General features: G+C 36.6%; 1 protein-coding gene and 1 long non-coding RNA gene across 7 annotated transcripts in view; one reads left to right on the plus strand and one right to left on the minus strand.

Annotated features, from left to right (window-relative positions):
• The window catches only part of ZFPM2 (zinc finger protein, FOG family member 2), a 476,528-nt gene that overhangs the window by 112,158 nt on the left and 347,402 nt on the right, over positions 1-16,968 (plus strand). For 2 of the 6 annotated variants that reach the window (XM_077167457.1, XM_077167461.1), the window contains one exon: positions 4,512-4,675. The exons of 3 other annotated variants lie outside the window; for them this stretch is intronic. The gene's annotated coding sequence lies outside the window, so the exon portion shown is untranslated. The remainder of the gene's footprint in view (positions 1-4,511; positions 4,676-16,968) is intronic. One more of the 6 variants, XM_077167458.1, reaches the window with a different exon arrangement.
• LOC143688947 (uncharacterized) overlaps positions 1,213-16,968 on the minus strand; it is a 61,786-nt gene continuing 46,030 nt past the window's right edge. Inside the window, exons 3-4 of the long non-coding RNA XR_013178399.1 lie at positions 5,826-5,935; positions 1,213-1,455 (exon numbers count right to left, since the gene is read on the minus strand). This is a non-coding gene — a long non-coding RNA (uncharacterized LOC143688947). The remainder of the gene's footprint in view (positions 1,456-5,825; positions 5,936-16,968) is intronic.

Genomic DNA, 16,968 nt, shown 5'->3' on the forward strand with positions numbered 1-16,968 from the left:
GGCTTTTTGTTGGAAGCTAGTAATGGATCTGACTCAGACAGTTGGAGGGTGATGTGAACTTTTGAATTCTCGCTCTTTTTTTTTTTTTTTTTTTTTGCACAGATATGAAAATTTCTTTAGGATGAGTTCAGTTGAAGGAATAGATTCCTTGAAGCTGCCACAGAACTCTCTGGGTTAAATCCCATTGTCCAGGACTTAGCCTTATTGAGTTGTACATTTTGCTATAATCAAGTCTGGAAAATGTGGTGTTTATTGTCAGGTGGCCACATGCCTGGCTCTATATTCTGTTGCTATGGATAGTTTTCATCTAATGCGAAAGGCATAGTTTTTATTTATCTTTGCTTGATTCTTGGGAAAATTAATGACTCAAACCTTGTGGTTGTCAGTGCGTTCAACATTAATGCTTTCAGCCCAAGGAATACTTACTCAGTACGTGCTATATACCAGCTAATGCAAGAGGTGCTGTGAGTAAATCCAGGGAAGATCTGTCTATCCTGGAATTTTTATTCTACTGAGAGTGACAGACATTATTTAAAGAACCACACAGATGCTACAGAGTGGTTTGACCTACAGAAGCTGGTCAGGGAAACTGTCCTTCAGAATGTGACAGCTGAACTGGGCTCTCATGCTAAACGGTCATAGCCAGGTGAAAAGAACTAACATTGTTTCAGGAAGAGGGAGTAGCATGTGACTGGTGAGAGCCTGGTGAGCATGTGACAAGAGCACAGGGACTGCTGATTCCAGAGAGGTAAGTGGGCCAGAGAGACCACGACAGACAGTGATCATAAGGCTTAAGACAGGAATGAGTTGGGAGAGGAAGCATAAGAGAAAAAGGGTGGGAAAGGAAAATGGAGGGTATGCTATAATTCCAATGGTCAAGATGTAAAAACCCAGGGTTTCTCAGGAGAAAGAATCGTTATCACCTATTTGTGAACTCTGGGAATCAGTCATCATTAGTGTGTGTGAACTAGTGTTGTGTAAAGGGCGCTGGGATCTGGATACCCTGGTCATTATTAGTTGCAGTCCCAGAAGAATGCATTCAGCTACCTCTCTAGCCTTAGCAGTTTGAAGGTGTGGCTTCATTAAAACCCTATTTATGGTAAGTTTACTGCAGTAGTGGAACACTATGGTCATGAGTTATTGTTTATGAATCATATTCTTAAAATCATTATGAGAGAGGAGTGACATCTGTGGAATGAGTCATTTTGTTAAGAAGGAGAAAACAACCCAGGGAAATTATATGGAAAGTAATGATCAGATACTTTGACTATCTCAATTTGGTTTGGTCTTTTAGCGTAGATGAGGTTGGTTTGTTGAGGAGACAATTTCAGAGGTTGTAAGATTAGGCTTTACTAGTTGTGGTTGTTGATGGTGATGATGATTTCCTGGAGTGAATGCTGGGTTTGACACTTGAAGACTGAGGCCAGCAAACTGAAGGGCTAGTTGTTTCTTGATCTGTGAACAGACAAATTACACATCAGAGTATGCTCATTTCTGATCTCTCAGGAATAACTGCGTTTTCTCTTTGGGACAAAAAAAGGCCTTTTTCTATAGCCTCTTCCTCTGAATGGAACATTAGTGGTAGTGATTTTTTTTGGGGGGGGGGAATGGAGGAATTAGAGGGGAGAGAAATAAAAGAAAAATTATATTTAAACGTAGACTTGAAAAATGTATTTTAGAAACATCATATCTTTTAAAATACAGTGTCTTTTTTTTTGTTTGCTTATGTATTTGACCATTTCATTTGCCCTTTGAGAGAAATAATGAAGAGTAAAAATTCTTGAATAATATATTACTGATATTTTACCTTATTTTATCTCATGTGGAAATCTCCTTATACTCCAAATCTTCATTGAATTTCAACTTTGAGATAAACCCTTTTGCGTGGAGGATGAAATTGACAGGAGGGATAAGTTTTCCATACTTTAGAAAGAATTTATAAATCACTGTTCTTACTTCCTTTATTACCAGTACTTTGTGACTTTTACTGATGTTGTTACAAATACAAACTTTAGTATTTTCAACAATACTTCTTCAAAACACAGACTTAGTCCTGGAACATTGTTATCAACTGTTTCAGGATTGTTTCCTTATCTGGGGTCTGAGAAATTTATAATCAGGTCATTCTGACAGTATTCTTTTGATCTGTTTAATCTTCCATATTTTGGGGTCTGAAAAAGGCTATTATCAAAATAATCATATATTAAATAAGGAAAACTCAAAGAAGCTACAAGGGAATCCCATGCAATTTAAAAAATAATTGTACTGAGAATGACTATCCAGAATATGACAAAAACCATATTTTATTTTAAGTATGCAGTAAGTCAAAGGGAGACTCAAGTCAGACACCGTGATAGGGATCAGAGATATCATGGATTTCCTGTAGTTGGAATCTTTAGATTTCCCTTCAGATATTGGCATAAAGGGGTAACAATGGCGTAATTTCATTTTTGTATCCAGATATATAACTGCATCTATAATTTGACAATGCCGAGTTAACGTAACACAACGCTTTTGTTTAGACAATCTGTAGCCAAACAATTGTGTTAAACCAAACAGTACTGTGAGGCTATTAGGGAAAGCAAACACAGACTGAATCCTAAACTTTAATGTTCTCGCCCTTCAGTATGAGCTGCAGTTTTCTGTTTTTGACTGTTACAGTCCTTTAACCAAAGCTATCTTGTCTGATGATAAAACCATAAGTGTATGAAGCTCACACATTTTTCATCTCTTTTATGACCTTATCTTTCTTGCGCGGCTTCTGTGAAGGTATCCTAACTATAGGAAGCACCTGGAAAACGTATGTGATATCTATTCTCTGATAAGCAGTTGTGAACAAGAAAGTAGATCTGTCACTTCTGAACTGTTCATTGTTAAAAAATTCTTTGATGATTTAGCTGATTGCAAAATACATTATAGGGATGACTAACCGCTACAGTAACATTCCTAGTCAAGAAAGTTCAATAGTTACATTGTATAAGAATTTCTATAAGAGGTTAATATTGATAGGAACAACATGGATTAAAAGAGCAGGTTTGAGAAAGGCTGTTTGCTTGCATGATTTCTTCAAGCACTGCTGATACTTTGTGCTAAAAACATGACTGTCTCAGAATGTGGCAAATTTTTAATTTTTCAAGGAGTATTTAACTTTTAGTGAAAGGATGTTTGTTTGCATTTTAGAAACTACTTTTGCCTGGCAAGAGGACCGCTACATTTACCACCTTACCAACAATACCTGATACGATATTTAAAGATGTATTTCATGTTTCTCCCAGTAATTTGTGCCATGTATTATATTGCTCAATGCCACCTTCAATTTCCTCCTATAGGGCTCTCATTGATTCTGTAAACTAGACTAAGAAAAATGGAAGGGCCCACAAAATGTGTACGATATCTCTTAAAAGAGCAACAAAAGAGTTTAATCTTGCAATGAAAAACCATTAACTCTGTGACTATAATTTAAGAAATATTATAGATTTTGTTACTGTTTGACATTCATCCTGTTAAATCATTTTATGAATCTGTCTCGATTTGTGTGGTTATTTCATTAAATATGTTTGTGCCTTGCCAAAAATACACTGAAATTTCTATTTAAGAGTATGTGAATAAAAAATTTAACATGTAAATGAATGGATTTCAAATGCATTACTGGCTCTTTCTGAAATTCTCTTCCTAGCATCCTTTTTCTGTCTTCCTTGCCTCCTCCTACCAACAAAGCTTTCGAAGCAATTTCTTAACAAACTTGTCATTATTACCTTGGGTATAAATTATGCATGCCATTTTCATAAACTACTCTAGGGTACTGATTTCAAACATATGAGAATCAAAATAGGTGGAAGTAAAATGAAATGACTCTCAATAAAGCCAGTTCTATTCAAGTCAAGAAGCAGCTAGAGTTGGGTTAATATCAAAATAAAATTCTACTTATAAAGTTTCCGTGAGAATAAATAATATTTTAAAGGGAAGATGCAAAACTCAATTGTGAGTAAAGGAATAATTTCTTGAAAGTAGCTCCGGGATTTCATCCTCAATTGCATTATTTTTAAAACACTTCATTTTTATTAGTAAAAAGATTAAGAATGAATTAGGTAAAAACATTGCCATAGAAATGAGAACAAGTTTTCTGAGATAAATTTAGAAGATGAAGGATCTAAAAGTTGAAAACTGTGACAGAATTTTAGTTATTAAATAATGTCATGAAAACAAAAATTAATTAGGAAATGTAATGATATTACAGTAGACTATGACAAAAAGAATGAAACAAAAACATAATTTTCTAACAGGTCAGTGAGCAGTGATTGGTTAAGCATCTGTGTGTTGTTGATTTTACTAAATGAAGTAGTAAACCTTAGTAAAAATAATTTTCATAAGGATTAAATCCATTAAGCATTTCATTTTAATATGTAAGCATAATACAGAACCAGGGCTTATACCTGATGAGAAAACAGCTATTAGATCATATCCTAACTTTATTGCCTGGTATCTAATACACTTTTGTGATATTCTAATAGGTTAGAAGCATGGTCTTTGGAATCAGACCAACTTGGATCACATTTTGGCTCTGTCACTTTCTAGCAGTGTTCCTGGGGGACCTCCCTCCTTGGAAAAACAAGGATACATAATATACAGCAGTGCCATTGATATGATGTGTGTAAAGCATCTAGCCTACCTAGTGGTGAGTAAGTAGTGTTCAAGAAATAGGAACCATTTCAGAGTGTTATATAGACTCTGAGCTTGATGACACGGTTTATACATTATTCATCTTTATGATTTCAGTATTTGGCAGAAGGGGGACCATTTAAATAAATATGAATTAAATTTGTATCCTTTTTGTTTTCTACACACAAGTGGGTAAATTCTTATGTCTTGGTCATATTTTGGTCATAAACTGTCCTCCCCTCTCAGAATTTATTTTTATTAAAGGTGATATATATATTGTACATTTAGCTGGTTTCATAGACAGCAGAAGATTGTAAAATTTTCTTTTGAGTTGTTAATTGTGTACAATCAACTGTTTTTACAGTGCTTCTTTAGCTATGTACTCTGAGAAATTAATTTTCAGTAGTTCTAATTATAAGTAGTGCATAATATAACAAATTAGAGCAAATCATTCCCTGAATCAGTATCATCAATACTAAGTATTGCTCCAGATGTTGGTGCAAGTCGAATTCTAAGCTCTACAGTTATAATTTGACAGCTAGTGGCATTTAATGAAAGTATTTTATTATATGAAATTAGTAGTTCAATCAAGTCCTTAATAGGCTTAATTACAATGTTTTCATTTTTGAGAAACTTGGGAAATGTCTCTGTGCACTGAATATCTGCTGAGATTTCGCAGTCATGTGCCATTATTTTTTACTAGTATACGCTGGATGAGAGGGATCGTGGGTTAATTTGGCCTATACTGAATGCAGGAAAGGACTTCATTTAGTTAATCATCATACAATATGAGTATTTCTCAAACAATTTCTCTTTAGCGTTCCTAAAACTTTGTGTTCCTACATCTGCACCATTGAGCTGTCTTTATTTTCATCAACTTCCAGCAGCCAATTTTCCTGCACAATTGTTTAATTACCACAATATTTTTCATACAGAGTTCTACAGGTAAGGTGGCTCCCAGACTTAATCCGAAAAGTTGTCTCTAGTCTTGGAGTCTCAGGATCTTAAACCTACATAGATTATTTTTACCTCATATCCTGCCTCCAACATTTCAGATGTTTTACTGTTTTCTTCCTCCAGGAAGCTCTCCTGGCACCAAATCTGGAATAGATGTCCTGCCTTTGCGCTCCAGTCATATCGTGGGGTGCTCCCTCCTTAGCACTCACCATATTGGGTTGCAATTCCCTGTTGATTTGTCTCTATCTTCATCTGGTCTATAAGTCACAGGAGAGAAAGAACCAGCTTCATTTTGTATTCTCAGTGCCCAACACAGTGCCTGTAATGTAATAAGTAGTATTTTAATGAGTTGAAATGAATGATTTATATCATCTCGGTTCAGTAGATACCCATTTATCCATTTAACTGAATCTTTCTTTTTAAACTTCTTATTCTGCAGTATGTACAAACTATATATATATATATATATATATATATATATATATATATAGAGAGAGAGAGAGAGAGAGAGAGAGAGAGAGAGAGAGAGAGAGAGAGTAGCAATTAAGTAGCAAATATAATGATATTGCAGTATACCATGGTAAAAGAATGGCAAACACTACTGCAATATCATTGTATTTGCTACTTAATTGCTACTATATATATCATGGTGGAAGTGATTACATATAAAAGGCTTTCTTTTCTTAAATAGCACCATTTTATTTGAATTTATACCTTCCATGTTCTCTTTTTGTTTGTTTCTTGATCTTTCACCTTTCTTGAACTCTTCAAAACATGCTGTTTTCTTACGATTTTTGTCATTATGTTTGGTTCCAAAGAAAGAATTTTCATTAAAAATTGTTACATCAGAGTAGACTTAACCATAGTTGCAAACCATAGTGTCACAAAACTTTGGAAGGGGAATGTCTGAGGTGTGAGTCAGACTGTTGTTATGTAATGACTAAGGGAAAAGTCAAAGGCCAGAAGTCTCAACAGGTGTGTTTATACAAATTCAATAAATATTTGTGGATTACTGTATTTACGTCACATTATCATATCATTTCCTACTGAAATGTCTTCAGTGGCTTCTTGATGCCTTCAAAATGAAGGTTAAAACTCACAAATTAATTATGTAGCTTCTTCATGGTCAGTCTCATTTTATGCACTGAGCTGTAAATTTTTATAGCTTATGAGTTCTCATTTGGAACTATTCTTGTGATAACTTAATTGTAGTTGTTTTCATTGTTGTTGTTGTTTTGGTCAGTGGTTTCTGTTGTTAATGCATATTCCCTGTCTCCTGAACTAGATGATGTGGTCATTAAGGGAATGGAATATACTGTGGTTTTTTTTCTTTTTATATATGTCTTTGTATATTCAAAATGATCTATCATGAATATTAATGATTGACTGAATTTTTTAAAAATATTTTTATTGAGAAGTCTCACATATTCAGTCCAGTCAGTGGTTCACCGTATCATCACATGGTTGTGTATTCATCACCATAATCATTTTTAGAACATTTGCATCACTCCAGAAAAAGAAATAAATAGAAAAAAGAACTCATATATCCCTAACTCCCCATCCTTCTCACTGATCACTAGTATTTCAATCTAACTAATCTTTTATCCTCTATCCCCCTTATTATTTATTTGTATCATCATTTTTTTAATTCATCTGTCCGTACCCTGAATAAAAGAAGCATCAGACACAAAGTTTTAATAATCACATGATCACACTGTGAAAGCTATATAATTATACAGTCATCTTGAAGAATCAAGGCTACTGTAAAACAACTCAACAGTACAGGTACTTCCCTCTAGCCACTCCAATACACCATAAACTTAAAAGGGATATCTATATAACGCATAAGAATAACCTCCAGGATAACCTCTCAACTCTGTTTGAAATCTCTCAACCCCTAAAACTTTATTTTGTCTTATTTCTATCCTCCTCTTTTTGGTTAAGAAAACTTTCTCAATCCCATGATGCCAGGTCCCGACTCATCACCAGGAGTCTTGTCCCATGTTGCCAGTGAGGTTTACACCCCTGGGAGTCATGTCCCACATAGGGGAGAGGGCAATGACTTTGCTTGCTGAGTTGGCTGAGGAATAGAGACCATATCTCAGCAGCAAAAGACATTCTCATCTGAGGGTGACTCTTAGGCATAATTTTTTAAAACCTTTTTTATTGTATAATATAACATGTATACAAAGCAAAGAATTAAAAAAGCAATAGTTCTTAAAGACTCTTCAACAAATAGTTACAGGACAGATCTCAGAGTTTGTCCTGGGCTACCGTATTTTCTTCTCAGATTTTTCCTTTTAGCTGCTCCAGAATATAGAAGGGTAGAAAGCCGAAATATTTTTTTATCATCACAATCGACTTTTCTTTTCTTTTTTTGTGAGTAATAACATATATTAAAAGAAAAACCCAATAAATTTCAAAGCGCAGTACTACAGTTATCTGTAGAACATATTTCGGAGTTTAACATGGGTAACAGTTCCACAATTTTAGGTTTTTACTTCTATCTGCTCTAAGATGCTGGAGACTAAAAGAGATATCAACTTAATGATTCAGCAGTCATATTCATTTGTTAAGTCCTATCTTCTCTGTGTAACTCCACCATCACCTTTGATCTTTCTTTTTTTTTTTAACTTTGTTATTATATAGTATAGTATATATGCAAAGCAAAGTAATAAAAAAGCAGTAGTTTTCAAAGTGGTCTTCAACAAGTACTTACAGGACAGATCCCAGAGTTTGTCATGGTGTTCTAGTTTTCTAGCTGCCAGAATGCAATATAACAGAAATGGAATGGCTTTTAAAAAGGGGAATTTAATAAGTTGCTAATTTACAGTTCTAAGGCTGAGAAAATGTCTCAATTAAAACAAGTCTATAGAAATGTCCAATCAAAGGCATCCAGAAAAAGATATCTTAGTTCAAGAAGGCTGATGAAGTTCAAGGTTTCTCTCTCAAGTGAGAAGGCACATGGCAAACATAGTCAGGGCTTCTCTTCAGCTGAAAGGGCCCATGGCAAAGATGGTGTCATCTACTAGCTTTCTCTCCTGGCTTCCTGTTTCATGAAGCTCCCCGGGAAGTGTTTTCCTTTTTCTTCTCCAAAGGTCACTGGCTGATGGACTCTCTACTTCATGGTGCTGGAGCATTTTCTGCTCTTTCTGAATCTGTCACTTTCTCCATAATGTTTCCTCTTTGACAGGATCCCCGTAAACTAATCAAGACCCACCCAAATGGGTAGAGATATGCCTCCACCTAATTCAGTTTAATAATCACTCTTGATTAAATCACACCTCCAAGGAGATGATCTAGTTATACTTTCAAACATACAATACTGAATAGGGATTAGAAGAAATGGGTGCCTTTACAAAATGGGATTAGGATTAAAACATGGCTTTTCTAGGTGCATACATCATTTCAAACCAGCACATGTTGGCTACCATATGATCCTCTAAGATTTTTCCTTCTAGCTGCTCCAGAATATAGGAGGCTAGAACGATTAAATATTTTTTTATCATCACAATTGACATTTTTCCTTCTTTTTCTTTTGTGAAAAATAACATATATACAAAAAATCAATAAATTTCAAAGCACAGCACCACAATTAGTTGTAGAACATATTTCAGAGTTTGACATGGGTTATAATTCCACATTTTTAGGTTTTTGCTTCTAGCTGCTAGGTTTCTTGTGCATGGAACCTTTGTGGAATCTTATATATTGCCCTAGGTGTTCTTTAGGATTGGCTAGAATGGTCCTGGTTGGGATTTAGCAGGTTATGATAGGTAGTAGTGTCTAATTGAAGTTTGTGTAATAGCAACCTCCAGAATAGCCTCTCGACTCTATCTGAACTCTCTCTGCCACTGATGCTTTATTAGTTACACTTCTTTTCCTCCTTTTGGTCAGTATGCAATTGTTGATCCTACGGTGCCAGATCTGGATTCATCTCTGGGAGTCATCTCCCATGTTGCCAGAGAGTAGTGTGGAGGACAATGATTTCACTTGCAGAGTTGGGCTTAGAAAGAGTGAGGCCACATCTTAGCAACAAAATGGATCCTCCAGCAGTAACTCTTAGGCATACCTATAGGTAGTCTAAGCTTCTCCCCTACCTACATAAGCTTCACAGGAGTAAGCCTGAGGATTGAGGGCATGGCCTATTGATTTGAGTGTCCCTAAGGTTTGACACAGTATCAGGGGCTTCCCTGATGGTAAGGTTTAATAGTTCCATATTCTTTCTCCTATCCCTGAAGGCACTTTGCCAATACTTTTTGATTATCTGCTTCATATACTCTAGTATGTACTCAGGTATTACAATAATCTATACAGGGTAAAGAACCTCTTTCTTATTCTGGGCTCCCTGTATTTCACTTGTTCAAATGAACTGTATGGATAGGCTGAGCTAGATTATGCACTACAGAAAATTTCAGTTCCAGACCAAATAAACCTTTCTTCCTTTGGTCTCAAAAAATATGTGTGGTTGTAAAATATAGACACTGTCTACCTTACCCCTGTCTTCTGAATTACTTTACCCCAACCTAATCAGCTTTGTTTTCAGCTCTAAACATCATATATATTCAGAAATAATCACCACCCTGGACTTAATGTGTCTTCTCTAAAAACTTACAATCTAGGTCCTTGTGAAGAAGACCATACCATTGTTCTTTTGTTTCTGACTTATTTTGCCTCACCAAATGTCCCACATGTTCATTTACATCATTGCATGCCTCATGACTTTGCACCTTTTTGTAGCAGCACAACCTTCATTCCTAAGTATGCACTGTCATTCGCCAGGCTACTTCTGAGTCAGTGCATCCTTCAGCCACCTGCATTCATCAGGCATCATGTATAGTGCCCTAAGTCCACAGTCCATCAACATTCTCAGTTTCAGATAATTTCATTGTTCCAAACAGAAAGAAAACCAATAAACACAACCAATAAACACGCCCTTGCCAAATAGGAAATCTAAACCTCCACTTAACTCTTGTCTCTCCACCCATCATTTACCTCTGCTGTTGCAGTAGTAGTGCTGATGTTTTCCTTTTATACATAGCCCATAGCATGCAATAGCAGTTTTCCATGAGTACCCTGTAGAGAAATCATATCTTTGAAGTAATTCTTGCAAGAACTAATTCATACTTCTAGTGTTATTGGTGGGACATATAGATCTTTACAACCCCTTTCAATCTTGTTCATTTCAATATGGTAATATTACTTATAGACCCACTAGAGAACCACCATCAGTTCCTATATATTCCCTTACATTGGCGTTCAACCTGATTAGCTAACCGTTCACCCATCTCTAGCTTCTGTGTATCTCTAAGCCCCTATATTCTGTATTAGAAGTTTCTGTGTTATACCTTTAGCTGGTCATAAAAGTGGAATCATTCAGTATCTATCCTTTCATGTTTGGCTTGTTTCATTCAGCATTATATCCTCAAGGCTCAACCATCTTGTCATGTGTTTCAGGATGTCATTTCGTCTTACTGCTACATAATATTCCATCATATGTATATAACACATTTCATTGATCCGCTCATTTGTTGATGGGTATTTGGTTTGTTTCCCTTTTTTGGTGATTGTGAATAATTCTGCTGTGAACATTGGTTTGCAAATGTCTCTTTGTGTCATTGCTTTCAGCTTTTCTGGGTATACCAAGTAGTGCTATTGCTGGGTCGTAGGGCAACTCGATATTTAATTTCCTAAAGAATCCCTAGTCTTCCATAGTGGCTGCACCATTATACATTCCACCAGCAGTGTATAAGCGTCCCTATTTATCCACATCCTCTCCAACATTTATGGTTTCCTGTTTGTTTAATAGCAGCCATTCTTATAGGTATGAGGTGGTATCTCATTGTAGTCTTGATCTGCATTTCCCTTATAGCCAGTGAAAATGAGCATATCTTCATGTGCTTTTGAACCATCTGTATTTGCTCTTCAGAAAAATGCCTATATCTTTAGCCCATTTTATAATTGGGTTGTTTGCTCCTTTGTTGTTGAGTTGTATGATTTCTTTGTATATACAGAATATCAAACCTTAGCTTTATATATGATTTCCAAATATCTTCTCCCATCGAGTTGGCTGCCTCTTCACCTTTTTAACAAAGTCTTTTGAGGTATGAAAGCATTTGATTTTGAGGAGTTCCCATTTATCTATTTTTTCTTTTGTTGTTTGTGCTTTGGGTGTAAAGTTTAGGAAGCTACCTTCTATTACTAGGTCTTGAAGATATTTCCCTACATTTTCTTTTAGAAGCCTTATGGTGCTAGTTCTTATATTTAGTTGTTTGGATTAATTTTTGTGTAGGGTGGTAGAAAGGGGTCCTCTCTCATTCTTTTAGCTATTGATATCCAGTACTTTCATGCCCAATTATTAAAGAGACTATTTTGCTCCAGTTCAGAGGATTTGGGGGCATTTTCAAATATCAGTTGGCCATATATTTGGTGGTCTATTTCTGCACTCTCCATTCAATTTCATTGGTCAATGCTTCTGTCTTTGTGCCAGTACCATGCTGGTTTGACCACTGTGTGTCTTTATAAGAGGTTTTAAAGTTAGGGCATGTTAATCTTTCCACTTTGTTCTTCTCTTTTCAGGATGCTTTTAGCTATTGGGGATCTCTGTCCCTTCCAAGAGAATTTGGTAATTATCTTTTCCAAGTCTTCAAAATATGTTGTTGGAATTTTTATTTGTACTGTATTGAATCTGTAGATCAATTTAGGTAGAATTGACATCTTAACTATATTTAGCCTTCCTATCCATGAGCAGGGAATGTCTTTCCACCTATTTAGATCTCCTTTGATTTCTTTTAGCAATGTTATATAGTTTTCTGTGTACAAATCCTTTATGTCCCTGGTTAAGTTTATTCCTAAGTGCTTGATTGTTTTAGTTGCTATTTCGAAGAGAATTTTTTCCTTACCCAACTCTTCATTTAGGTCACTGCTTGTGTATAGAAACATTACTGACTTTTGCACTTTAATTTTACATCCCACCACCTTGCTGAGTTTGTTTATTAGCTAAAGTAACTTTGCTATAGATTTGTCAGGATTCCAAGTATGGTATCAGGTCATCTGCAAATAATGAAAGTTTTACTTCTTCCTTTCCAGTTTGGATGCCTTTTATTTCTTTGTCCTGCCTGATTGCTCTAGCTAAAACTTCTAGCACAATGTTGAATAATCGTGGTGACAGTGGGCATCCTTGTCTTGTTCCTAACCTTAGAGGGAAAACTTTCAGTCTCTCTCCATTGAGTACGATGCTGACTATTGTTTTTTCATATATTCCATTTATCATATTGAGGTAGTTACCTTTGATTCCTATCTTTTGGAGTGTTTTTATCAGAGAAGGATATTGAATTTTGTGAAATGCTTTTTCAGCATTAATTGAGATGATCATGTGATTTTTCCCTTTCAATTTGTTAATGTGATACATTACATTAATTGATTTTCTTGTGTTGAACCACCCTTGCATTCCTGGTATAAACCCCACTTGGTCATGGTGTTTAATTCTTTTAATGTGTTTTTGGATTCAATTTGCTAGTATTTTGTTGAGAAGTTTTGCATCTATGTTCATTAGAAAAATTGGATTGTAGTTTTCTTTCTTATAGCATCTTTACCTGGTTTTGGTATTAAAATGATATTAGTTTCATAAAATGAGTTAGGTAGAGTCCCTTTTTCCTCAATTTTTTGGAGATGTTTGAGTAGGATTGTTGTTCGTTCATTTTGGAATGTTTGATAAAATTCCCCTGTGAAGCCGTCTGGCCCTGGGCTTTTCTTTGTAGGAAGATTTTTGATGACTGGTTGAATCTCTTTGCTTCTGATTGGTTTTGTTGAGATCTTCTAGTTCTTCCTGAGTCAGTGTAGTTTGTTTGTGTGTTTCAAGGAATTTGTCCTTTTCATCTAAGTTATCTAGTTTGTTAGCATATAATTGTTCATAGAATCCTCTTCTGATTTCTTTTATAGCGTCTGTGGTGACACACCCCTTCTCATTTCTGATTTTATTTGCATGCTCTCTCTTTTCTTCTTTGTCAGTCTTGTAGTGTCCCATCAATATTATTGATTTTCTCAAAGAACCAACTTTTGCTTTTATTGATTCTTTCTATTTTTCTGTTGTTCTCCTATTCATTTATCTCTGCTTTAATCTTTGTCATTTCTCTTCTTCTGTTTGCTCTGGGGCTAGTTTGCTGTTCTTTCTGAAGTTCCTCCAGGTGAGCTGTTAAGTCCTTGATTTTTGTTCTTTCTTCTTTTCTAATAGAGGCATTTAGGGCAATAAATTTCCCTCTCAGCACAGCCTTTGCCACATCCCATAATTTCTGATAAGTTCTATTCTCACTTTCAATTCATCTTCAGATTGCTACTGATTTCTCTAGCAATTTCTTCTTCGACCCCCTGTTTTCTTAAGAGTGTGTCATTTAGTATCCATATATTTGTGAATGTTCTTATTCTTTGGTGCTTATTCATATCCAGCTTCACTCCATTGTGTTCATAGAAAGTGCTTTGAATAATTTCAGTGTTTTTAAATTTATGAAGACCTGTTTTGTGCTCCAGCATATAATCTATCCTGGAAAATGTTTGATAAGCCCTAGAGAAGAATGTGTATCCTTTTATTTGGGGATGTGGTGACATATATATGTCTGTTAGGTCTAATTCATTTATCAAGTTATTTAACTTCTCTGTTTCCTTGTTGATCTTCTGTCTGGTCATTCTATCTCTAGAGGAGAGTGGTGAATTGAAGTTTCCTACTATTATTGTTGAAACATCTATGGCTCCCTTCAATTTTGCCAATGTCTGTCTCATGTATTTTGGAGCTCCTTGATTAGAAGCATCAACATTTATAATTGTTGTATCTTCTTGGTGAATTGACCCTTTAATTAGTATATGGTACCCTTCTTTGTCTTGTGTAATGTCTTTACATTTAAAGTCTATTTTGTCCAATAAATTGGTATAGCTACTCCTGTTTTCTTTTGGTTACAACTTGTGTGGAACATCTTTTTCCATCCTTTCACTTTCAATCTATTTGTATCCTTGTATCAAGATGATTTTCTTGTAAGCAACTTAGCTAGATAATTGGTAAGTTTAGTCCGTTAACGTTCAAAGTTATTACAGGAAAGGCTTTTCTTGAATCCACCATCTTATCTTTATTTTATTTGTCAGATCTGTATATTCTTTTCCCTCTTTCTGTTTTTATCCTTTAAGTTACCCTTACTGGTGCTCTTCAATTCTGTGCCCTCCTCCAGACCTCCCACTCCTGTCTTCTCTTCAGCTGGCAGAACTCCCTGTAATATTTCTTCTAGGGCCAGTCTCTTGTTGACAGATTCTTTCAGGACTTTTTTGTATGTAAAAGCTTTAATCCTTCCCTCAGTTTTGAAGGACAGTTTGGCTGGGTACAGAATTTTTGGCTAAAAGTCTTTCTCCTTCAGGACCTTAAATATATCATACCACTGCCTTCTCATCTCCATGGTGCTAGTTGAGTAGTCTGAACTCAGTCTTATGTGGTTTCCTTTGTATGTGGTAGATTGTTTTTTTTTCTGCTGCTTTCATAATTTTCTGCTTCTCTTCAACACTTGACAGACTGATTATTATGTGTTTGGGGAAGACCTGTTTGGATTTATTTTATTTGTTCATTGACCTTCTTTGACTTGTATATTCCCTTAATAAGGGTTGGGAAATTTTCCCCCATTTAATCCTCAACTATTCTTCCTTGCCCTTTACTCCCCTCTTTTCCTTCTGGAACACCAGTGATTCTTATATCTGTGTGCTTTGTTTTGTCTATCATTTCCCTGAGATCCAGTTCAAATTTTTCCATCTTTTGTTGCCATTTGCTGTTTTGAATGTTTGAAGTCATTTATCCTGTCTTCTATACTGCTTATTCTTTCTTTTTTTTCTTCAAATCTGCTGTTGTGTGCCTCTAGTATTTTTTTTTTTTAATTTGGTCATCAGAGTCTTTAATCTCTGTGATATCTACTATTTTTCTATTTATTCTTTCACATTCCTCTTTGTGCTCTTCTGCTGTCTTCTTGAGCTCCTTTATATCATTTGCCATCCCACTTATTTTATTAAGTAGAGTTATATGAACATCTTTGGTTAGTTGTTCTAATGTCTTTGTCTCCCCTGGTGTTTTAATTTTGTCATTAGGTAGGACTACCTCTGTCTGCATTGTGATATGCTTAGTGATCTTCTTTTGTTTTCATCGCATGTAAATATCTTGATTGATTTATTTTGGGAGTTGATTTCTTTTAGTAGTCTAAGGCCTTGCATTTGTGGGATGGATGTGGTGTGGGAAGCAGGGTATGGGACAGGGCACAATGGTGTGATTTGTTGCAGCGCAGGTATAGGCGCAGGTTGGGGATGTTATGCTGGTGCTTGTGAATGTGGGTGCCCAGCGGCCAGGGAGGATTTAGCTGTGCTGGTGCACCGGTTGGGGGCGTAACCCTGATGTGTACTGGTCTAGGTTGAGGGGCCCTTTGTGTGCATGCATAGAACTGTGGCAACAAGTCAGTGTTATGCCTTTGTCTATTGGGAGCAGATGTGACCTGGGTACACAAGTCACAATGCTTTATCAGAGCTGGGAAGCATGACTGAGGATCATGTGCTTGTGTGGGTCTAGGACTGCCAAAGAATAAAGTTCCCAGAGCTGAAGGATGTGTTTGAGAGCCCATGTGTATGCGTGGGTTTAGGAGTGCCATAAACCGAAGTTCCTAGAGCTGAAGAACGTAATTGGGGGCCTATGCACATGCATGAGTCTAATAGTGCCATAAACTGATGCATAGAGCTCAGGGGGTGCGGGGTGAGGCTGTGTAATGCTATGGGCAGGGGGTGGGGGTAGCCCAGTTATGGAGGTTATTGCCCGTAGCCTTTATGCATTGGCAACAGACTGCAGGGGACATGGAGCCAGAGTTAATGCTCAGGAGAGGTGCCTGAGAGATGGGTTGGGCTGCACTTGGGGTGGGGGTGTGAGGTGGGTATGTCTGCTGGGGTTGGGGGAGCATGGGCACTTGTAGCGTGGGGAATGGGAGTGGGTGACGGGGTTTGGGCACGTGGGGTGTGGAGTGAGTCGTGGCTCATGGGGTTGTGCTGGTGAGTTCAAGGAATGTAGCCTGGCTTACTTACTAGTCCTGGGCTCTTTTCTGTGCATTCCCACAGGCTCCGCGGCTCCATGCCACGGTCCAGCTTTTTCCTTCTCAGTTCCTTGGCCTCTGCCATCAGAGCTGCCCTATGTGGTGCAGAAGGTTCTCCCAGGTCAGTCGCACTCTTGAATCTCAGTCTTAGTCGCCTTCTTGTCCCATGGAGCAGAGTTGAACTTGAGCTACTCTATTCGGCCATCTTCCCAGAAGTCCCTTAAGCATAATTTTAAGTAGGCTTAGCTTCTCCTTTGCA

Source organism: Tamandua tetradactyla, chromosome 6, assembly GCF_023851605.1.
Source record: "Tamandua tetradactyla isolate mTamTet1 chromosome 6, mTamTet1.pri, whole genome shotgun sequence".
In the NCBI taxonomy this organism is placed as follows: domain Eukaryota; kingdom Metazoa; phylum Chordata; class Mammalia; order Pilosa; family Myrmecophagidae; genus Tamandua; species Tamandua tetradactyla.